Source organism: Lissotriton helveticus, chromosome 9 (assembly GCF_964261635.1).
Source record: "Lissotriton helveticus chromosome 9, aLisHel1.1, whole genome shotgun sequence".
NCBI classification, from domain to species: Eukaryota; Metazoa; Chordata; class Amphibia; order Caudata; family Salamandridae; genus Lissotriton; species Lissotriton helveticus.
In genome coordinates this window covers 1,278,538,549-1,278,561,232 of record NC_136070.1, presented here as the reverse complement: position 1 = coordinate 1,278,561,232, position 22,684 = coordinate 1,278,538,549, and the positions used below count along the sequence as shown (strand labels likewise).

At 52.3% G+C, this 22,684-nt stretch overlaps 1 protein-coding gene across 8 annotated transcripts in view; it reads left to right on the top strand.

Moving 5' to 3' along the window:
* Positions 1–2,058: 2,058 nt before the first annotated feature.
* Positions 2,059–22,684, top strand: part of SETD5 (SET domain containing 5) — a 259,618-nt gene continuing 238,992 nt past the window's right edge. For 3 of the 8 annotated variants that reach the window (XM_078661860.1, XM_078661861.1, XM_078661859.1), the window contains exon 1: positions 2,065–2,411. The gene's annotated coding sequence lies outside the window, so the exon portion shown is untranslated. Of the gene's footprint in view, positions 2,412–22,684 lie in introns of all 8 variants that reach the window. The other 5 variants (XM_078661866.1, XM_078661862.1, XM_078661865.1 and 2 more) reach the window with 4 other exon arrangements.

Below are 22,684 nucleotides of genomic sequence, written 5' to 3'. Positions count from 1 at the left end.
TAGCTGCACTATACAAATACTATTTTATCGATTGGGCCTCGTGGTAGGTATGAATACATTTCAGCAACCTGAACATTGCAGTTCCACCTCTTAAAATTACATACAGACGTCAACTTGCTTTTGGAAAACATGTCTGCAGGCTAACCGCTTTGGATAAGGGTGTTGAGATGTGGGGTTAGAGGCCTTGCATTGACACACACTCACAGGCAGCACATGACTGGAAAAAGACGATGGTAACAGTTCACTCCAGAATAACTCACGGCACTCTTTTACCAAGGTGTCCGCATGAAGACTGATCTGTGCCCTGAACTTTAGAGGTGTACCAAAAGCGCCCCCTTCCGTACAATAAGTTGAAGGAATCTTCTTACGGACAGGACTAATTCACCCATTAGAAAGCGCCAGGGATAACAAGTGCTACATGAATGCAAGCCTTTCTTCTTTTATCCCTCCGCTATCCTTCTCACTCCAAATAATCAGACTAAAATACCACTGAAAATGCTTCATATTTCACCATATTAATTCACCACTAAACCTTTATAGGCTTCCTGGCTAGCATGTGTCAACAAGCGCTATATAAATACAAACCTTTGTCCTCTTCTATCCTTCTGCTATCATTCCAAATCGGAATAACTGACTAACCAATCCACCACTTAAAATGTACTTGCATGTTTCACTATACTAATTCAACACTAATCTTCTATGGGTCCCGGAGTAGCGTGCTACCCGCCGAAAAAGCGCCTCAGGGATAGTAGGCGCTATATAAATGCAATTACAATACACTGGTACGAGGAAAATAGCAGCCATTAACGCTACACAGCAGCACATCTCTGCCGTTGTTTACACAACAGTATGAACTCCAGACACTCTATACGCCCAAGGTGTGCCTTCTTCTCGGAAGCAAACGACCCCAGGGCAGTCTCACGGCGAAGGAGCAACAGAAGGAGACAAGATGGAGGCGGTGGGCGGGGACTGAAGCCCCGACGCTCGGTGCGCTGCTCCACAGCTTCACGTCAAGGACCTCACAGCATCAAGTAAAATCAAGCCCGAAGCCCGCGGGACGGGCGCTGCCACCGTCAGCACCGGGCCTCAGGTGTACGGAATCCGAGGGCGGCCAAAAATGGGCCCCGAGCCGTCCACGGGCCCTGGAACGACGGCCCTGGAATATTAACGGTTACGCGTCCGTCCACCGCCCCAGTGACCGCCTTACCGTGTAAACACCCCACCAACCCCGCCGGCACCGAGATAAAAATAAACCCGGCTCCTGTCTGCGCAATCATCCGGAACAAAAACATACGCCGCGGCGAGGAGGCTCCGCGCACAGGGCCGCCTCCCAGACAGCGGCAGCGACCTCCCCGCTCGACGGAGGCCTCTCCCGTGAGGCGGAGCGGACCAGCCGCCTGCGAGGGCACCGGCCGCGCCGCCAGGAACATGGGCGCCGACTGAGGAGAAAGACCGCCTCCGCGGCGGGCGGGATTGACGCACGCCGCGGCCAATCAGCGTGCGAGCGGCGTGACGTACGCGATGTAAACTTCCCACGAGGCACCAATCAGAAGCTTCCTCGCGCTCCGCGGCGGGCAGACACGTCAACTGCCGACCTGCGCTCGCGGCAGCAGGGATTCATAATAACGATCAACTGCCAAAAAAGCGCAGGAAGAGAAGTGGTAACGGAACGTCGGAGTGTATATAGACGTAATCAAAAATCAACGCGATTACGAATGCAAACTCCGGTTTCCCACTCTAATACAAACCCGCTCCTCCACCGCGATCCAGGCAACTGCGGGTTTTCGAGCACTTAATGGGGTGTTTACCCTTCTGCGATGTGACGTCATAAAACTGGCAGTCGCGGTAGCCAATCCAAGGCTGAAAAAGTGGTGTTGGTACTTCTCAACGGACTAACCAGCATATGAATACTTCCTCCAGGCTCCGCCTTACCATACGAGCTTCCTATTGGGCAGTGTCTCGGTCACTCAAGCCCTCTGGGCCAATGGCGGCAGTGGGTAGGCCGTGCCCATGCGTCGCAGGCCGCCCCTGCCGGCGGAGTCGGGGATCCCCGTGCGCTCATTCGCGCTTCCGCCCGCGAAGGGAGCAGAGGTGGGGGGAGGGGAGGAGTGGTCTCCGCCGAGGGCCGGCCGCGCTGAGCTCGATGTGACACGGGCAGGGTCAGCCCGCTCCTGGGAGCGCCCGCTGGACTCCTCCGGCCGCGCTCTGCACCGCACGCCCCCCTGCACGCCCGCCCACAGGGGCCCCTCCACGCGGCGCCCCACGGCCGGGGCAGGCCGCGCCGACTCCCGCCTGCAGCCGCCAGGAAAGGCCGAGGCTTCGTCTGCGGCCTAGTGTGCCCCGCGCCCCTGGGCCCGCGCGCACGGGCTCCGGGGGACCCGGGCTGGACCGAGGGGGGGTCTGCAGGACAGGTGAGCCCTCGGCCTCAAGAACAGGTCGTTTATTGCGCCTTTTTAGCGTTTATTGCTGTTAACGGGGGAGGGCGGCTCAGGGGGACCGTGAGGTCCTGGAATGCAGTGTGCGCGTGGGGCCACGTCCGGGGCCCTCTGTGCACCCAGGAGCACCGGTCTTAGTTACAAAACCTACAGAAGGGGGTGTAACTAAAGCCTCACCCAGGGTGGGGGAGGGGAGGCACGGGGGGGGGGCTCAGGCTGCGGCCCCAGGAGCTCGGTGCAAGTACTGATCAGACCCCCTGAGGCCGGAAAGCACCCCATAGTGTCTCTGATCCGAACCCCCGCTCTGGGGGTGCACAAGGGCGAGCTTTGCACCCCCATGGGACTAACTTGAGCTCAGGGCACCTCTGTTGTGGCTCTGCATAGTGTTTGGGGGGGCTTACTTGTCCCCATGGACCTCGCTGCTGATGTGCTGGGGGGCACTGTTAACTTTGTTGTATGCCACTTGTACCTCCATTTTGGATATGTTTCAGTATTGACTCTTGAAATGCTCCTGATTCCATACTGTGATGATGTGTTTGGGGGGGCCTCACCCCCTCATGCAGGGATGCTGTTTGTACACTCACAGATGTATAGTTATGTTGTGTTTACCTTCTTCCTCCCTCCACGGTTAGAGAATCAAACTGGGAAAGGGGTGGATGGGGTCCTTTATCAGGGGGTGATAGCCAGGGACCTCCCCCTCCACTTTTTTGTAAGCCACTTGTACCTCCATTTTAGATATTTTTCAGTATTGACTCTTAAAATGCTCCTGGTTCCATACTGTGATGGGGGGCTCACCCCCTCGTGTGGGGATGCTGTCGTTTGTTCACTTCCAAATGTATAGTTCTGTTGTGTTTACCTTCTTCCTCCCTCCACGGTTAGAGAATGAACCAGGGAAAGGGGTGGATGGGGCCCTTTATAAGGGGGTGCCAGCCAGGGACAGCCTCCCTCCACTTTTTGGTATGCCAGTTGTACCTCCATTTTGGATATTTTTCAGTATTACCTCAAAAAATGCCCGATTCCATACTGTGATGATGTGGTGGGGGGGGCTCACCCCCTCATGTAGGGATGCTCTCGTTTGTTCACTTTCAAATGTATAGTTCTGTTTACCTTCTTCCTCCCTCAATGGTTAGAGAATCAAACTGGGAAAGGGGTGGATGGGGTCCTAGCCAGGGACCTCCTCCCATCACTTTTTTGTATGCCACTTGTACCTCCATTTTGGATATTTTTCAGTATTGACTCTTAAAATGCTCCTGGTTCCATACTGTGATGATGTGGTGGGGGGGGGGGGGGGGCTCACCCCCTCATGTGGGGATGCTGTCGTTTGTTCACTTCCAAGTGTATGGTTCTGTTGTGTTTACCTTCTTCCTCCCTCCACGGTTAGAGAATCAAACTGGGAAAGGGATGGATGGGGTACTAGCCAGGGACCTCCTCCCTCCACTTTTTTGTATGCCACTTGTACCTCCATTTTGGATTTTTGTCAGTATTGACTCTTAAAATGCTCCTGGTTCCATACTGTGATGGGGGCTCACCCCCTCATGTGGGGATCCTGTCGTTTGTTCACTTCCAAGTGTATGGTTCTGTTGTGTTTACCTTCCTCCCTCCACGGTTAGGGAATCAACCTGGGAAAGGGGTGGAAGGGGCCCTTTATCAGGGGGTGCTAGCCAGGGCCCTCCACCCACCCTCGGTCTCTCGTCGCTCCCCGATCCCGCCCTCCTGGGGTGGGGGCAGTGCAGCCATTGCTTTGTTGGGTCTCCTTATTGTGCGCACCGAGGCCTCTGCTGTGGGGGAACCCCTCCCTCCCCTTCCCTTCCCATGTGCCCTGGCCTGAGCTCAGCCATGATCCGGCCACAGCCTGCTGCTGCGGCCCTTGTTCGAGGCATCCGTCACACCCACCCCCTGCGCCTGTTATTTTGGGTTTCTAATCTCGAGCACTGCCGCCCCCGCAAGCCCCACGAGGGCCATGAATCCACCAGCCTCCCTCCCCAGAGACACCTGCAGCCAGGGGCCCAGGCGTCCTGCGCACATAAATCATCGAGTGCGAAACAAGGTGATCTGCCTGGAGAAAGTAAACAGTAGCCAGGCACCTCCATTGTTTGCCACTGCAAGATGGCTTTGCAGTCACCCACAGCACGTGAGCCCTTGTCGCAGCCCCCTCGCCCCCACACAATATTGGATCAGAGCAGCAGCCGTCTCGGTACCTTGAGAAAGGGTACATTTAAAACGCCTCTGAAGGTGGCTGGGGTAAACTTGCAGCAGTGTCTGCGTGTACTCCCTGCTGTAGGCACCATGTTGTGACCTGCCTGCCCGTGTTTCCATTCAGGCTGGATCCGCGCGTGTTTCATTTCATACGTGTGGCAGACACGTTATACAAGTTGTGTTGTGATCACAAGTGTCCCCGCTCATTGGAGGGGTGTGCACACTGCACTCCTCCAAGCTGTGTACCTGTCTGCTCCTGACGTGTGCTGCTGTTGTTCACTTGTGTGCACATATTAAAACACTGAACTAAAGTGCAGGCCTGGGGTTTCGTCCATTTTTGATCGTTTTGAGGTTTTGAGCCCCGAGTGGCTACCACAACAGACCTGAGCTGGGGTTGTCCAAGGCGCCTGTTTCTGATGTGCAATGGCCCTTCTGTGGGGTTCTGGTTCATTGACGTTGCTCCTGTGCTCTCGAAGAAGGTGGGGTATTTCACGCCTTTAAATTGGAGCTTGTAAACGGAGGATATTGTTACTTGAACCTGATTGGGAGCTGCTTGCGACGGCGCCTTCATGCTTATGTAACACTTGCAGGCTCAAGTCAAGAAGTGAAATGGAGTTTTGCGTCCCCGCTTGTGGCACTTCTGAAGTAAAACAATTGATTTACACCAGTCTGTGAAGAGGAATGTCTGTCGCTTGGATTTGTATTCTATTAACACTAGAAACGAATACATTTACCAGAAAATGTTTCCTACGGACTTACACGAGCTGCATTAAATATACTCTATACATTTCCAGATCACACGCTTTGTATATTACTAGTTATTGAATTCTTTTTCTGTAGGACGTACATTATCCACAGATGTTACAGCTACTTCACCCATGTTTACATATACAAAGGCACATTTTTAGTATCTTCGTGTACTGTAGCAACGGTTGTTGATGATGTAGGTAGTAAGTTAGACCTCATTTTGAGCAGTGATGAGGGAGTCTTATTCCGATTCCTACATTTGCTTGTTTGTAATTGCACTATTGTTTGAGTAGCTTGCATGATAGAAGGTGTTGAGCTGTTAGTAGCAGTTGGTTTGAAGCTACATACTCAGGACACGCTGTAGTGCTTGAGGTGCATTTTTTAGATCTTCAAATAAGAGAAGGATGGCTCTTCCATACGTGTGGAGCAACGCCTGAGACACAATGATGGTACCTTAGCTCTTGTGTAGTGTTGGTACGTAAGTAGTGCTGTGACGTCAGATGCCTATGCATGGGCTGAGTGGGCTTGCTGTAGAAAGTTGTATGGGAGCTGTGAAATTAGGATATTTGTAGGGTGTTGTATAGGGCTGGGTGACAGTGGGAAGTACATAAAGTGCCAAAGAGGATGGAGCCGCAACAAGAGTTGTGATGCTGTAACGCAAGGCCCTCACATGAAATAAACAGCTCATCTCCTGCCTGAGTGGCTCCAGACTCCTGTGTGAAGTCCCTTCCCTCTGACCAGAGCTTGAGTCTTGTTTGAGCCGGCAAGGGGTCTTGTACCAGTTTTGTGTTCGGTAATGGGCCATGTTCAGCTTTAGAGTTGTGGAGACGATAAACACGGTTCTGAAGATACAACTGTCTGTAGGGGAGCCATCCATTTAGATGGATCAATGTGATGTGATATAGTCTTTTGTATGTCTGATCGTTCTTGCAGAATTCTTAAACACTGCTTTAAAAAGAGCTCTCTGAACAGCAGGAAGACCCGTATGTAACAGGGTTCCATATTCATCTCGGATTCCACCAAGGCCTGTGTCAGATCATTTCTTGGCGTTTTTCTTTCTAATGCAAGGCATTTTACGTGATTGTGAGCCAGATGAGGAAATGTTGGTGGTCAACCAAGCTTCTAGTGCATGCATGGCAGATATCTTGCTGTTGTCTTCACAGATGCCGTCCAACCCTTCCTAATTTGCAAAGCCCTTTACTATCTATCCTTTGTCTGGTTGACTCAATTTGGAGTCCCTACCTCTTTCTAGCCTATCTTAAGGACTCAATCAAATGAATCACTGGTGCACTTATGTTCATAGGAAATTAAATATCTTCGGTTAGGCTGACATTCTAGATTCAATTGGTTCTGTTGATGTTTAATCAGTTGTGCATGCTAAGAATTGAATGCCTAGAACAATACCACACCTGTGTGAGCCTCTTCAAATTATCATGCTTTTATTTTTTCAACCATCACACTACGATTGTTCAAAACAAAAGTATAGTGTTTTATCACTGAAATAGTGGACCTTTTTATTCCAAGCCCCACGTGTTGGATAAAATCTCCTCCTCCCACCTGAACCACATTAGAGGTGGCACTTAGACCACTGATGGGACAGAGGTCTCGGGCACATTGTCCGGGAGTTAGTTTCAGTATAGGGGGCTATCAAAGCCAGACATTTGCTTGGCTATGGAGGTGTCTGGCTAGTAGAGCTTTCACTTGTAGTAGATCGATTCTGGTGTGCCAGCTTAAAGCACCGTGTGACATTTCAGTCAGAAGAGTATTGCTTTTGTGCGTTCTTTGAAGATTGGTGAGCTTTTTGGTAGGAATATGGGCCAAGATCCCTATTGCTAGGGTAGTTTTTCATGAAAGTTACAAGAAGGTCTTTTCCCCTTGTCAGAAATTTGCTAATATGATTAACGAGGGGTTGTGGGTGCAAAATAGTCAATGTTCATACAGGTTCATTACAGGTATTTGGAGTTAATAGAAACGGATAGGCCCTTCTTTGTGTGGTTGGTTGAGTTGCATCCAACACTGTGCTTCCTCGAGGCAGCTCCTAACTTGGTCGCGTGCTCCAGCTGCCTCTTGATGACCAGTGTGGTGGCTTCCAAGCGGGCCAGTGCTAAGTGTGGAGCCATGTTTACCGTGATCTGTACACTTGCTGCATGAATGCAGACAGAAAAGGTGGGATTCCAGGTGTTGTATGAGAGTGAGACCGACCTCCCATGGTTCGGTTCTAAGCGGGCAGCAGCCTGGAGGTGGGTGGGTGGGTGGGGTTCAGGGCCTGGAGGTGGGTGTGTGTGGGGTTCAGGGCCTGGAGGTGGGTGTGTGTGGGGTTGAGGGCCCGGAGGTGGGTGTGTGTGGGGTTGAGGGCCTGGAGGTGGGTGTGTGTGGGGTTGAGGGCCTGGAGGTGGGTGTGTGTGGGGTTGAGGGCCTGGAGGTGGGTGTGTGTGGGGTTGAGGGCCTGGAGGTGGGTGTGTGTGGGGTTGAGGGCCTGGAGGTGGGTGTGTGTGGGGTTGAGGGCCTGGAGGTGTGTGTGTGTGGGGTTGAGGGCCTGGAGGTGTGTGTGTGTGGGGTTGAGGGCCTGGAGGTGTGTGTGTGTGGGGTTGAGGGCCTGGAGGTGTGTGTGTGTGGGGTTGAGGGCCTGGAGGTGGGTGTTTGTGGGGTTCAGGGCCTGGAGGTGGGTGTGTGTGGGGTTCAGGGGGCCTGGAGGTGGGTGTGTGTGGGGTTCAGGGCCTGGAGGTGGGTGTGTGTGGGGTTCAGGGCCTGGAGGTGGGTGTGTGTGGGGTTGAGGGCCTGGAGGTGGGTGTGTGTGGGGTTGAGGGCCTGGAGGTGGGTGTGTGTGGGGTTGAGGGCCTGGAGGTGGGGGTGTGTGTGTGGTTGAGGGCCTGGAGGTGGGTGTGTGTGGGGTTGAGGGCCTGGAGGTGTGTGTGTGTGGGGTTGAGGGCCTGGAGGTGTGTGTGTGTGGGGTTGAGGGCCTGGAGGTGTGTGTGTGTGGGGTTGAGGGCCTGGAGGTGGGTGTGTGTGGGGTTGAGGGCCTGGAGGTGGGTGTGTGGGGTTCAGGGCCTGGAGGTGGGTGTGTGTGGGGTTGAGGGTCTGGAGGTGGGTGTGTGGGGTTGAGGGCCTGGAGGTGGGTGTGTGTGGGGTTGAGGGCCTGGAGGTGGGTGTGTGTGGGGTTGAGGGCCTGGAGGTGGGTGTGTGTGGGGTTGAGGGCCTGGAGGTGGGTGTGTGTGGGGTTGAGGGCCTGGAGGTGGGTGTGTGTGGGGTTGAGGGCCTGGAGGTGGGTGTGTGTGGGGTTGAGGGCCTGGAGGTGGGTGTGTGTGTGGGGTTCAGGGCCTGGAGGTGTGTGTGTGTGTGGGGTTCAGGGCCTGGAGGTGGGTGTGTGTGGGGTTCAGGGCCTGGAGGTGGGTGTGTGTGGGGTTCAGGGCCTGGAGGTGGGTGTGTGTGGGGTTCAGGGTCTGGAGGTGGGTGTGTGTGGGGTTGAGGGCCTGGAGGTGGGTGTGTGTGGGGTTCAGGGCCTGGAGGTGGGTGTGTGTGGGGTTGAGGGCCTGGAGGTGGGTGTGGGGGGTTCAGGGCCTGGATGTGGGGGGGGTGGGGTTCAGGGCCTGGAGGTGGGTGTGTGGGGTTCAGGGCCTGGACGTGGGGGGTGGGGTTCAGGGCCTGGAGGTGGGTGTGTGGGGTTCATGGCCTGTAGCTGGGTGCGTGGGCCCCCAGCCCCCTCCGATGGGGGTCGCTGCAGAGGTGCCCCATGGGTCCTTCTGCCCCTTGCATGGCGTGAGAACCACCCGAGGCCTTGAGCACCCCCAGGGTGGGTGTGGTCGGCTGGACCCGGCCTGATCCTGCGGAGGAGGGGGGGCGGCCCTGGGGATCCAGAGGCTTCGGCCTCACGACCGTCCTCTGGGTTTAAAGACCCTCAGCAGCCCCCGCTCGGTGCACATTGGGCGAGCTCGATCCCTTTTATGGAGTCTGGAGAAGCCTGCGGTGCTCTGGGTCCCTTCCCACCTGGGGAGATCGGGTCCAAGTGGGGTGGCAGCAGGCCTCCTGTGCGGCAGGGAGCGCCTCTCTGGAGGCCTCGGCCTCCCAGGGCCCCTCTGAAGGGCCTCGACCTCCCAGGGCCCCTCTGGAGGGCCTCGGCCTCCCAGGGCCCCTCCGGAGGCTTCGGGCCTCCCAGGGCCCCTCTGGAGGGCCTCGGCCTCCCAGGGCCCCTCCGGAGGCTTCGGGCCTCCCAGGGTCCCTCTGAAGGGCCTCGGCCTCCCAGGGCCCCTCTGGAGGGCTCGGCCTCCCAGGGCCTCTCTGGAGGGCCTCTGCCTCCCAGGGCCACTCTGGAGGGCCTCTGCCTCCCAGGGCCCCTCTGGAGGGCTCGGGCCTCCCAGGGCGCCTCCGGAGGGCCTCGGCCTCCCAGGGCCCCTCTGGAGGGCTCTGCCTCCCAGGGCCCCTCTGTAGGCTCGGGCCTCCCAGGGCCCCTCTGGAGGCCTCGGCCTCCCAGGGCCCCTCTGGAGGGCTCGGGCCTCCCAGGGCCCCTCTGGAGGGCTCGGGCCTCCCAGGGCCCCTCTGTAGGCTCGGGCCTCCCAGGGCCCCTCTGGAGGGCCTCGGCCTCCCAGGGCCCCTCTGGAGGGCCTCGGCCTCCCAGGGCCCCTCTGGAGGGCCCGGCCTCCCAGGGCCCCTCTGGAGGGCCTCGGCCTCCCAGGGCCCCTCTAGAGGCTGGGTCCTCCCAGGGCCCCTCTGGAGGGCTCGGGCCTCCCAGGGCCCCTCTGTAGGCTCGGGCCTCCCAGGGCCCCTCTGTAGGGCCTCGGCCTCCCAGTGCCCCTCTGTAGGGCTCTGCCTCCCAGGGCCCCTCTGTAGGGCTCTGCCTCCCAGGGCCCCTCTGGAGGGCTCTGCCTCCCAGGGCCCCTCTGGAGGGCTCTGCCTCCCAGGGCCCCTCTGGAGGGCTCTGCCTCCCAGGGCCCCTCTGTAGGGCTCTGCCTCCCAGGGCCCCTCTGTAGGGCTCTGCCTCCCAGGGCCCCTCTGTAGGGCTCTGCCTCCCAGGGCCCCTCTGTAGGGCTCTGCCTCCCAGGGCCCCTCTGGAGGGCTCTGCCCCCCAGGGCCCTGCCTCCCAGGGCCCCTCTGGAGGGCCCTGCCTCCCAGGGCCCCTCTGGAGGGCTCTGCCTCCCAGGGCCCCTCTGTAGGGCTCGTGCCTCCCAGGGCCCCTCTGGAGGGCTCTGCCTCCCAGGGCCCCTCTGGAGGGCCTCGGCCTCCCAGGGCCCCTCTGGAGGGCTCTGCCTTCCAGGGCCCCTCTGGAGGGCCTCGGCCTCCCAGGGCCCCTCTAGAGGCTGGGTCCTCCCAGGGCCCCTCTGGAGGGCTCGGGCCTCCCAGGGCCCCTCTGTAGGCTCGGGCCTCCCAGGGCCCCTCTGTAGGCTCGGGCCTCCCAGGGCCTCTCTGGAGGGCCTCGGCCTCCCAGGGCCCCTCTGGAGGGCCTCGGCCTCCCAGGGCCCCTCTGGAGGGCCTCTGCCTCCCAGGGCCCCTCTGGAGGGCCTCTGCCTCCCAGGGCCCCTCTGGAGGGCCTCTGCCTCCCAGGGCCCCTCTGGAGGGCTCTGCCTCCCAGGGCCCCTCTGAAGGGCTCTGCCTCCCAGGGCCCCTCTGGAGGGCTCTGCCTCCCAGGGCCTGCAGAGACATCACACGTATGGCAGGGCAGGGTGGCCTTTGGCATCCATCCACCTGGAGCCCGGCCAGGAGACGCGCTGGGCTTTTTTCCGCAGATTTTCCTTTGGCCCTAAAAGGTTCTTGTCGATGCCTCGCAGAGTTAGGGCCGCATTAGTGAGGACGTTCATTCTAAAGGGCAGGGCTCGAAGTACCAACGAGTACTGGGGAGTACTCGGGGGTACTGCATGCAGATGTGTGCAGATGTTCCACGTAAAGTCCTTTCTGGCCTGATGCACAAGGACGTCCCCCATGCCGGCTGTAGGATTGCTGTCTCCATATAGGATGCTGCCATGGGAGGGGGTTATTTCTATATGGAATGGAGTCAGAACAGACCTCTTACTGCAGAGCAGGGATCCAGAAGTACAGGCAGGAATCAAAGCTGCCCCGAGGCCCTCTCTTGCCGAGCTCTGCTCCCCTCTCTCACCGGCCCCCGGACTGTATACTCTGTCCTTGGCCCTGGGTGTGGTATGTACAGCCGAGCTGTTAATGTTCAGCAGGAATTTTCCATTGACTACGAGAGTAAAAATACAGCGGCACAGATCTCCCAGAGCGTAGACGGCATTTAAAAAATAACCCTTTCTATGTTTTTACGTAGTGCTCTACAGCGTCAGAGTCCGCACAGTGGGCCATACAGTAAAATGGCTGATGTGTCCTGAGAATACTGAATGGAAATGGGTCCTTCCAACCTGGCCTTTGGTCTTGTCGGACCGTGCGCTGCTCGCCTGATCGAGGACACTCCCTTTGGCCTGTTCCTCATTTCCATGGTGTACTCTGTGGGATTCAGGTGTACTGTGGTCCTGTTAGTTTAGGGCGCACCCATTGACCTGTTCATCTTGCCTGTAAGACCCAACCCCACTCTCGTTAGGTGGGCTTTACCCTAGTCCTGTCGGACCAGGCGCTGTTCTCCTGGTCCATGACGCAAGCTTTAGCCTGTTTCCAATTTCCACGGTGTACCCTGTAAGACCTAAGCCCACTCTCTTTCTCAGGAATGTACCTTTGTCCAGTTGAAGCCAGCTCTGTGCTCCTGGTCACACCCACAGGCCTGGTCCTCCTTTCCATGGTGTACCATGTAAGACCTAAGCCCGCTCTCCTTCTCCGGGATGTGCCTTGGTCCAGTTGAAGCCAGCTCTGAGCTCCTGGTCTAGGACACACCCTCAGGCCTGGTCCTCCTTTCCATGGTGTACCATGTAAGACCTAAGCCCGCTCTCCTTCTCTGGGATGTACCTTGGTCCAGTTGAAGCCAGCTCTGTGCCCCTGGTCACACCCTCAGGCCTGGTCCTCCTTTCCATGGTGTACCATGTAAGACCTAAGCCCGCTCTCCTTCTCTGGGATGTACCGGGGTCCAGTTGAAACCAGCTCTGTGCTCCTGGTCACACCCTCAGGCCTGGTCCTCCTTTCCACGGTGTACCCTGTAAGACCTACGCCCGCTCTCCTACTCTGGGTTGTTCATTGGTCCAGTTGAAGTGAGCTCTGTGCTCCTGGTCTAGGTTGCTCCCTCTGGCCTGGCCCCCTTTTTCCATTGTGTACCCTGTAAGACCTAAGCCCGCTCTCCTTCTCTGGTATGTACATTGGTCCAGTTGAAGTGAGCTCTGAGCTCCTGGTCTAGGATGCTCCCTCGGGCGTGGTCCCCTTTTCCATGGTGTACCCTGTAAGACCTAAGCCCGCTCTCCTACTCTGGTATGTACATTGGTCCAGTTGAAGCGAGCTCTGAGCTCCTGGTCTAGGTTGCTCCCTCGGGCGTGGTCCCCTTTTCCATGGTGTACAAGACATAGGCCCGCTCTCTTTCTCTGGGATGTACATTTGTTCAGTTAAAGCCAGCCCTGTGCTCTTGCTGTAGGACAAAACCTTGGACCTGGCCTCCTCTATCATGGTGTACCCTCTAAGACATAGTCCCACTCTTTCTCTGGAACACCCTCCCCATTCTTCTACGACAGACCCAAGACCTACTAACCTTCAGGAGGCTACTCAAGACCTGGCTGTTCGAGCAGTAGCAACCACCCCCTCCCCCAGCGCCTTGAGACCCTCACAGCGATTGTTGGTTCCCCTTTTCTTCTGGATGTTTGTGCCTCCCCATCAATTTCGATGGAGTATTCCGGTTCCGAAAGTCGATGAAGACCGAGCTGCTCCTCAGAATGTTGAGTTGATGCAGCAATGTGCATTGAATCAGCAAACACAGCCTGTGCTCCTAGTCGGCTTCTGGCATGATCCATATCACAAATGAAAGTACCATTAACTAGCTTTTAAAGTGGTGTCCTGAATTGTATGTTTCTTGTTCCCTGATGGTCTGTACAGTCTTTGAACTTTACCCCACGGGCCTCCAGAGTAGGTATTTTGGTTATGTCTCTTGTTGAGGGAAACGACAAAAGGTCTACAACATAGTGCATAAAATGGCCGCCTTTCTCACAATGCCGAACGCGTAATACAGAAGGATTGTATTGCTGTTGTTTTACACTGCGGGCTAGTGGAGTTGCTCTAAGGGTCGCGTAGTGTAGTGGTTTTTCCTTTAATTCTGCCATTTTCTTTGAGATTGGGTCTCGACACCAAACTTTCTCTTGTTTTATGGGCAAACCTTCTTGTAGTAATCTGCAGTGCTGAGCCAGTGTGACAGATCTGTTAATATCTCGTTTGTGCATGAGATAGAAGTGGTTCAACCATGCATGCTGCCTTCTTCAATTGGTACGTGTTGGAAAGTTGAAAATTGAACATTGTGCACTCTGTAGGAATAATGTAGAAAATATTCTGATGCTGAATAGTGAAACCAGAAAGTAAAAAAAAATGTTGCGTTAAATATAAACTCCTGTACATAGAGTAAAAGCACTGAACAGAGAACGGAAAGTTGCACTGTTAGTTAAAATTTGTGAGGAAGAGTGAAAGGAGAAAGGGACATTAAGAGCTGAAAAAATCTGGAGAGGAAAAACAATCGATCTGAACACTGGTAGGGGTAAGAAGGGATGTATATGGGCATTCCAAGAGAGGGGTACACACCAGGAACAGATGCCTTGTTTCTTATTTACTGCTCTTCCACCACTGTATTTCTTCATACTACATGTCCATATGGAAAATCACCACTCAGTTCCCAGGATTCTAACCTGCTTGGCCGTGGTGGTCTCAATCATCGCGAGTTTCCTTGCATTAGTAAGCTTTCATTGCATTGTCAAGGAGGGATGTTCAGTTCAACCTAAACGGGATGGCCGGTAGGAAGCCTTTGTGTGTTGCTTTCCAAGTTTCCCCTCTTGTCTCTCGTGGGGTTGTGTGTATATTCTCCAAACAGCTGCATATCCCTTGTTGGAACACTTCAGACAAGTGGAACAGGTATATGTTGCACTCAAGGATGGTCGGAAGAAGCTGAAGGGCGCCCAACACTGTACTTTCCATGTGTATGATTGGAAGAGCCATCAGATTTGCTCATTTAGGTTCTTTGAGTACTGACTGAGTCAGATCTGGTGAAATCATAGTAGCTGGAATTAATCTTGTAGTCCTTGTAGGTGCCGTACAGACAGACCGAATTAAGAACTGCCAGTTTGTTGTCCTGTATTTAATATAGGTCTTATGGTCGCATCTGGTGATTTCTATAGTCTACCGTGGCCTGAAAAGGCAGATAACTTTTATTTTTTATTTTTTTAAAGCTTGAATATTGCTGCAGTTGAGTGTTAACTTCATGAGAGATTGGCCGTCAATTGTTAATCTGGTATCATTTAGAGGTCAGTGGTGTGTAGCTTTTAGAAAGGGGTGGTTATTAAATGTTTAAAGAGGTCTTTTGTAGGACAGTCTTTACTTACAATTTTTCGTAACCTGGTTTTATCCTGTCTATCGGTTACTCTACCCATTGGGTGTCATGCCTGTCTCATCTTGGATCACACATGTTAAACTTTATCAGTATGTGTCACCTGCTGAACCTTTGTTTGGCCAACCATCATAGGTGAATTCTGAAAGAAGCTGCAAGCAGTGTTTTCCTGTCAATAAGCGATCAAGTCCATACCAAAATCTTTCACGCCACAAAGGCCAAATGGTTCTGATTTTTGTTGAGCATTTGCTTGACAGGAATCAGTTAGGACGTTTTCATGCATGGGACAAAATAGAGGAATGTCTCTTACTACTCGTAGCGATTATAGACTTTGACTTATTTTAGACGCTTCAAACTCCTAGAGGTAGTAATTGGGTAAACTGAAACCTGCGTGTGAGAAGTTGGCCTGGTAGGGGATGTTTCCAATTCTGGAACCACCTACTACCTGACCAAACAATCCCTTATGGTGTCTGGTTGTAAGTCAACCTTATTAGACAAGCTATCCTAGGGGTAGCATGGACTAAGCAGCCTAAAGGCTTAACTTAAGAGGTCGTGTTAAGCGAGCTGTTTTACCACATACAATCCTGTAATACCAAATGAAAGGACACCACACAAGTATATATTATAAAAATATATGTGTTTATTACTAAAAACAATCCCCAGTATTCTTTATGAATAAAGGGGCACAAGCGTTAAATCAAAAGCACTGTTTAAACATACAAGTTGCACAATTATGGATGAGGGCGGGTGGCCACTCAAACCATATACTAAACAAGTGGTATAAGAAAGGCCACTCGAGCAGTGGTTAGGCCTAGGGCCTAGGGAATCGCTGGGAGCAGTCAGGACAAGCAATGCTGAAGTCGGGAAAGGCCCTCGGGATTCGGGAGATGTGCGGAAAGCGCACGCATGCACCAATGTTAACCAATGGTGCGTAAAAGTCAAAGAGTTAAAGTTTAAGGACACTTCCGCTGAACCTAGAGGAACAAAACTTAACACACAGACCCTAGAGGTGTGCACCAGTGTGGGAACACCGGCGGAGCAAAGTTACCTCACCCACAGGAAGTGGGTGCACAGGGTCGAAGTGGCGTCGGGTTTTGACACGCAGGCTCTTGGTGCTTGAAGCTGAAAGGGCTGCAGGCAGGGTGAAGACGAAGTGTCCGGTGGAGTCCAAGGGTGGACTCAAGTTGTAGAGTACCTGAAAGCAGAGGGGACAGAGTCTGGGTCACTCAGCAGTGACCAGGGTGGAACCAGGACGGAACCAGGCAATGTCGGGCGCAATCAGGTGGTCGTCGAGGAGCTTCTCTCCGCTGTCACGTGGGCTCTGGGGCATCTGCGACGTCCAGGAGCAGGTCACGATCTGTCCCACGCAGGCTCTCACCGTCGGTGCAGTCGGCTTCAAGTTTGGAGCAAACAAGCCTTGTTAAGAGCAATCCACGCAGGATCGGAAGATTGCTTCTCACTCGGACCAGGAAGGTCAGAGTCGGGGCTCCTTTTCAGGGGAGCTGGTGTGGGTCTGGAGCAACCAGAATCACAAGTCTTCTTAGGTAGTTCGTCGGCACAGGGACCACAAGCCAGCTGGCAAGTGACCGGGCCAACGCGTTGAGCCAAATCGTGCCAAAGGGCCCCACGCAGCACTCGTCGAGTGTGGAGGGCTGAACTTCGGCTCAGGAGTAGCTCAGGGTGGGGGCTTCTCAAACCCCGGTGTACAGCTTCGAGGGTCACTCGTGGGCTGCACGGTCAGCGTCTCGTGGTCACTTCAAGATGGCGTGCCCCACGCTTCCGGTCGCCTCCACGGGTCTCAGCTTTGCAGGGACTGTGGATCGGGCTGTTAGAAGCTGGGCAGGCTTGATCTCGTCGATCTCAGTCGCTCGAGTTCCGGCGGGAACTGCAACTAAGTAGACGTCGAGGGCTGGATGGTGCCTGCTGCTGCAGGGTGGTCACTCCTTGACCACAAGGGAGATTCTTCGGGCTTCCACGTTGAGATGGAGGGCGAAGGGTCCAGAATATCGTTTCAAATGTTTCTTCCAGGAAATCTGATGTGCATTGGCACTGCTCCCACTCTTATTCGAATCTGGTGGGCGTGATTACCTGCTAGGTCCCCTCCTATGGGTGGGACCCAGGAAGTGGGTGGATACACCCCCTTCCTTTGATCCAGGCCGCCCTGGCACGAGGGCTGGAGTGCCCCAGAACCGGTTTGGCCGGATTATGCAAGGGGCAGCCTTGTGCGCCCCAGGCAGTGTCTGGTTTCTTTCAAACCTCCCTGCTACAATACACTATCTCCTGTCTGGAGGGCGGTGACACCCTCCTGTGACAGGAAACCCTTTGTCCAGGACCCCCTTGACTGGGTTTCGGTCAGCTCCAGGGGTCCAGACATTTGTCTGTGGCAGAGGCATCCATTTTGTGGATCTTAAGGCCTTTGGAGAAATCAACCGCATTAAAGTGAAGTAACATGTCTTACCCCTCTAGAGGGGTGGAATGCCATCCCCGTCGCCAGAACTGGCGAGGGGATGGTATTCCAAAGCGTATGACACCTTACACGACATGTTTTGATAAAGCCAAACCAAAGTTGCTAAATAACCGCGAGGATTATAAGGCACTTAATAGTATATGGTATGGCATTATCCTGAAACAGCTTAGGGATTTGTTCCCGACGGCTGCAGACAGGCTCAGCTCATGCTAGAGCTCCATCTCACATAAAACCATGCACCCAGCCTCCAGGATTGGTGAGGCCTGACTATAGGAGTGGCTCACAGGTTTACATGTGTCCAGATATAGGTTTAGACATAGGTATACTATATCTAAGCAAGGGGTGTGTACACCACCTAACCCCAGCTGAGTGATCAGCCAGTTGTGTCAATTTAAGAACCAGCCAGGGGTGGCAAAAGATATGCTGCAGCCCCTGGTAGGCCTTAGTGGCTCCTGTGCCCTGTGCACCTATAGTGCATTCTACAGGGGCTGACAAGGAGTCCATTTCCAATTGGTATGTGCCTATAGCACATGTGTCATTAATTTAGTGAGAGAACAGCAGGCTGGGGGTCTGATCAGCAGGCCCACAGCCTCAGTAGTCGAAAACCAGTGAAGCAAAAAGCAAAAATTTGGGGTGACCATAGGATAGCAGACCCTACTCTCCTACACTGCGGCATAGCTTTGGCTCCAAGTAATTTATTGAATTATTGAATCATTTCTTTTTGATGAAGCCTCTATCATTCAGGTGGTATTCTTTTACTTGCAAAGATCTACAGTAACCACATTTTTGAGAGAACCTCACACAATTTCTCGTTCTATGGAATTTCTGGGTGGGGTGCCAAATTTCCATGCATAGCTAGGGCCGTCCACCAACAGTTAAGCCTTGCTATGTAATATGATACGGGTTCCAATCTGCTGACCCAGGCACACTTATGTGGTGACCCATTTACTTTTAGTCGTGCCTAGGCAGCACGCATGCGCTGTCTGGAAGACCTGCTGTAATCGCTGTACATGGTGTAACCCCGCCTGCTGCTTGCCATTGGTTGATTCGTGTGTTATTTTTCCCTGCTCATTATTGGTTGGTGCTCCTGATACATCATTTCCGTTTTATGGCGAGGAACACCGGCCACCTACAGTTTACTTACACTATTGGTGGTTATGGGTTCCTTTAGGGACTATTTTATTTCATGCTACTCAGTAACCACGGTGCCTGCTTCACGGACAGTAGCGCGCATAACTTTCTTTGTGCACTGATGCATGCTTCATGTCGCAGCACATCAAAGAAGGTGGTCTGCACACCGTTATTAGTCACAATATAGTCCGTGTTATCATACTTTTGAAGGTTGCGTGCAAAACTGGGTTTTCGTGCATCGCCCTGACTGCACCATTTAATATCAACATGCTGTGGGGAGCGCTGTAATGGCGCTCCACTCCCAGTTGCACTGCTATGTAGGATACTAGATCCATTTACATCCATTTACCGTTTCAAGGCAAAGTTATGCAAAAACTGATTATCACCATCTTTACCAAAGTTTTTCTCTTTTTCTTTCTCTTTTAATCTGTTTACCTAATCCAAGTCCACTTATTTCACAAGTTGCATTTTTTCAAGCTTCTCATTCTCTCGTGTGCCCATCCGAGCCTCTTCCGGAAAACGATAAAAAAGGCAAATAGTAGTTCCGAGCAGAAATTCTTTATTCAGACCCAATGCATTTCGGGCAGATTATCTGCCCTTCGTCAGGGGAAACTGTGAATCAATAGTTACAAAAAGTTCATTACCATTCCATAGTCCTCTAAATTTTATATATTTGATATGTTATTAGATGATTTCAACTAAATACAAATAGTGACTTCTCGTGTACATTTAAAAATCAAAATAAACTTTCCATATTAGGCTCGCTCTTTCAAAACAGAACCATAACACTTCATAATCCATAATCCCCACTTTCCATTAGATTACCAACTTCTTTCTACACTCCCTCTCCCAACTAATTCTCCCGCTCATATGATACATCGTCAGGCGCTTTCTCTAAGTTCGCCTCAGGTCGGGTAGACTCTCCAGTTTGAACAAGGTCCCTCTTCTCTCCTGTCCTTCCCCCAATGCCGCATTAAACAGACCTCTGTTTTAACCACTTTTCCCCCCCCCACTTCCTTCTCACATTCCTGCTATTTTCTTGATCTACCCGACAACTTATGTCAGTATATCTCCAAACCCCTTCTCTCCCCGTACCTGCTCATTCTGCCGTGACTCTCACTGCGCTACGCGCACTAGAAACAGTTGCTAATCTCCCATCACCCACTTGTGAATTTAAACAGTTGTGCTCCACCCTCCTTCCATGTGCGTTAATTGATCACTTGACACACTCCATTTCTCTTAAACTACAACTCCCATAATACTCTTGTGGCTCGCAAAATATATACACAGATATATCAACTAGTAGACATAATAAATTCCTATATAAGTACACAATTATATGAGTTTTATAAACTTTATACAAATTCATGTTTTCGCTACTTTGATCCACAGTATGTCCACTTCTAATGCTAGGAACTCGTTGTTCTCAGTACGTGGATACTTCGATGTTCAGTAAGTCATACATTTTCATCACTGTTCAATTGGGTGCAATAACCAACGTGGGGCGAAAAAATGTAAACATCAAAGGAGGTGGTCTGCACACCGTTATTAGTCACAATATAGTCCGTTTTATCATACTTTTGAAGGTTGCGTGCAAAACTGGGTTTTCGTGCATCGCACTGACTGCACCATTTAATATCAACATGCTGTGGGGAGCGCTGTAATGGCGCATGTCGCAGCACAGCCATGCGCATAACTTTTATATAGATGGAAGCTGCACTTTGCTTCAGCACAGCGCCTGCTTTCATGTTTGCAACACAGGTGCATCGCTTTCTGTTTCAGAACAGCACCCACTTTTATGTTTACCATCCCAATCGCTCTAAGTCTCGCAAATGCGAGGACCATTGTATTACAAGTGTTTGTCTTAACATTTCAACTATTAGCATATGCTAAACTAAACACAGACCACATTGATACTGGTTTTAAAGTTAGAGTGTAGAAATAGCCGATTCATTTTTCTCTTGTGACTTTGACCAGTTTGTGAGATTGTTTTCTTGTTATAAATTTTGTCCTTGACAGTTGACTTTGGAGTGACTTTCAGGGGCACTTGGCATTTGAGAGCACTCTAGCAATGCCAGCTTCATTCATGGTTGGCTGCAGCATAGGCAAGTAAGCACTTACCTCTTTGCAGTTTTAATAGAGGTGAACACTGGTGTGCCGCACCAGTGCACGATGAAGGAACTGGCAGGATGGGGAAGGGGGGTGGATATCGGTGCAGCATAGTCCTTTTTGCTGCACCTCCATGACCAAATGCATGGCCTTCGTTCCTCTTGTGTTGCACATGCATTGGTCCTCTTTTTGAGTGGTTATGTCGCTTGTTCAGTGCGAATGGTATGCTTTGAGCTTCACTCTGACGTTTATTCTGCTCATGTTAATCCCTTTGGTGCTGCAGACGGCCTCCAGCCGTCTCACGTGACGGTGGGCGTGTGTGGAGGACGTTCTAGGGCCGTCCAAATCCCGCCCACTCTCTAATTCGCCCACACAGCGGGAGAATTAGTGTAGCGCGCAAGAGGTTAACAATGGTGGCTGCTCTGTTTACGTTTGTGTAGGACTAACAGCCATCGTCATGGTATAAAGTGCATTCTCCTTTTAGGTGCCATTCTGTGTGTAGCTAGGATTGAAAATCGCTTTAGACGGTCTTTGAATTTGTTGCTAGGCACATTTCTCCCAGTATGTATGCCCAGTGGATTTTATTCTTCCTTTTTGGTGGGCTGATTCTTGAGCATGGCTTGCTACAGAAATGGCCATATCATGAAATAAAGACAAGCAAGGTCTGCAGGATACTTGGCAGTGTAATGGAGATGGCATGCTGTGGTCTTGGTGTCTGTGGTGACAGCACTTGTTGCTTTAATTAAGACATTTTCCTCATGGGGTAGCACGTTAGTGTTGTCACAAGATTTCAGCATTGTGTTGACGTAGAGAGCATCTTTTCATGGTATATCACAAAAGCCCTTTCTGAAGCATGGTTGCCATATTGGAAAGACTGTCCCCCTTTTTTTTCCCAATCATTTAGGCGATCTTATTTTCCTAGGGACTGCTCAGAGATTGTGTACCGTTAACTGGGAGTATCGCGTCCTTATGGTGATGGGTTTGTTTCCCACATCCCACTTACTGCCTGTGAATAGCTGTAATGCCATCTCTGATACCTTGGCATCCATCTATCTGGAGGTGTGCTTGCTTGTCCTCTGTGTATTATGGGAGTCCCTGAAGGCCGGTGAGCGATAGAAAGGGAACGGAACAGGATGCTAAAATTGTTAAGAGGGCTACTAGCAGGTTTGAAATTAATGGGTGTCTGTGTTATTTGGCGGGTCTCAGTTTCTGTCTTTTAAACCAGGGCTCAGTTTGTTTGTATAAACAGCATGAAAATTGCGATAAAAAGTTCTGAAAGTAATTTGGGTTTGGCCTTTCAAAGATGTCCTCTCTTAATTGGAATGTACACAGTGTGACTCATACTTAAATTCAAAGACCTGTATTGGCATAGCACACACTGTATAATGAAGACGGCCTACTATCCAAACGGTAAAACACTCGACTGGCTTGGCGTAACTAGTGCACTGCAAATTAAAGGAGGCCTTTCATTTTGGATTAACATAATATTCAAATGACAATTACATGCTGGTGGGTGGCTGGGGGGTCCAAAGCATTTTGAGTGAGCCCTATGACGAGTGGTGCACCTGCAATTTAAGAGTGAGACCTGAGATGAATGGTCTACCTGCTTTAATGAGTCGCCCCTATGACGAGTGGTCTACCTGCATTTGGAATGAGTCCCATGAAGAGCGCATTGAGTGAGCCCCATGGTGAGCGGTCTACCAACATTGAGTGAGCCCTATGATTGGTCTACCTGCATTTTGTGTATGCCCCTATGGTTAGTGTACAGGATTTAATGGTAAGGGTGGAAAGGACTCTTATCTTGGCCAGTGTAACTGCAGAGACTGTTCCTGTGTGGCTGTCTGTATGAATCCCTGTAGTACTTGCACTTTGTTGAACCTGAATTACAAGAGAGAGATCACTTTGATTAGCTGAGATCCCACCAAAAGGATTTGTATATGGGAGAATGAGCCGTAGCCACCAGCTTTGATTCTGTGAATGGCGCCACACATCCTATGAACACATTGCAGGCACCATTCAAGAAGGACGGGCTGTTGTAATGGTTTCTTCTTGCTGCAGGATGGTGACATGCATATGGTTACAAGGGGAGAGGAGTTGGCCTAACGGCTCAGGTGGTCGACCTCCACTCTGGGGAACTGGGTTCGAGATTCTGCA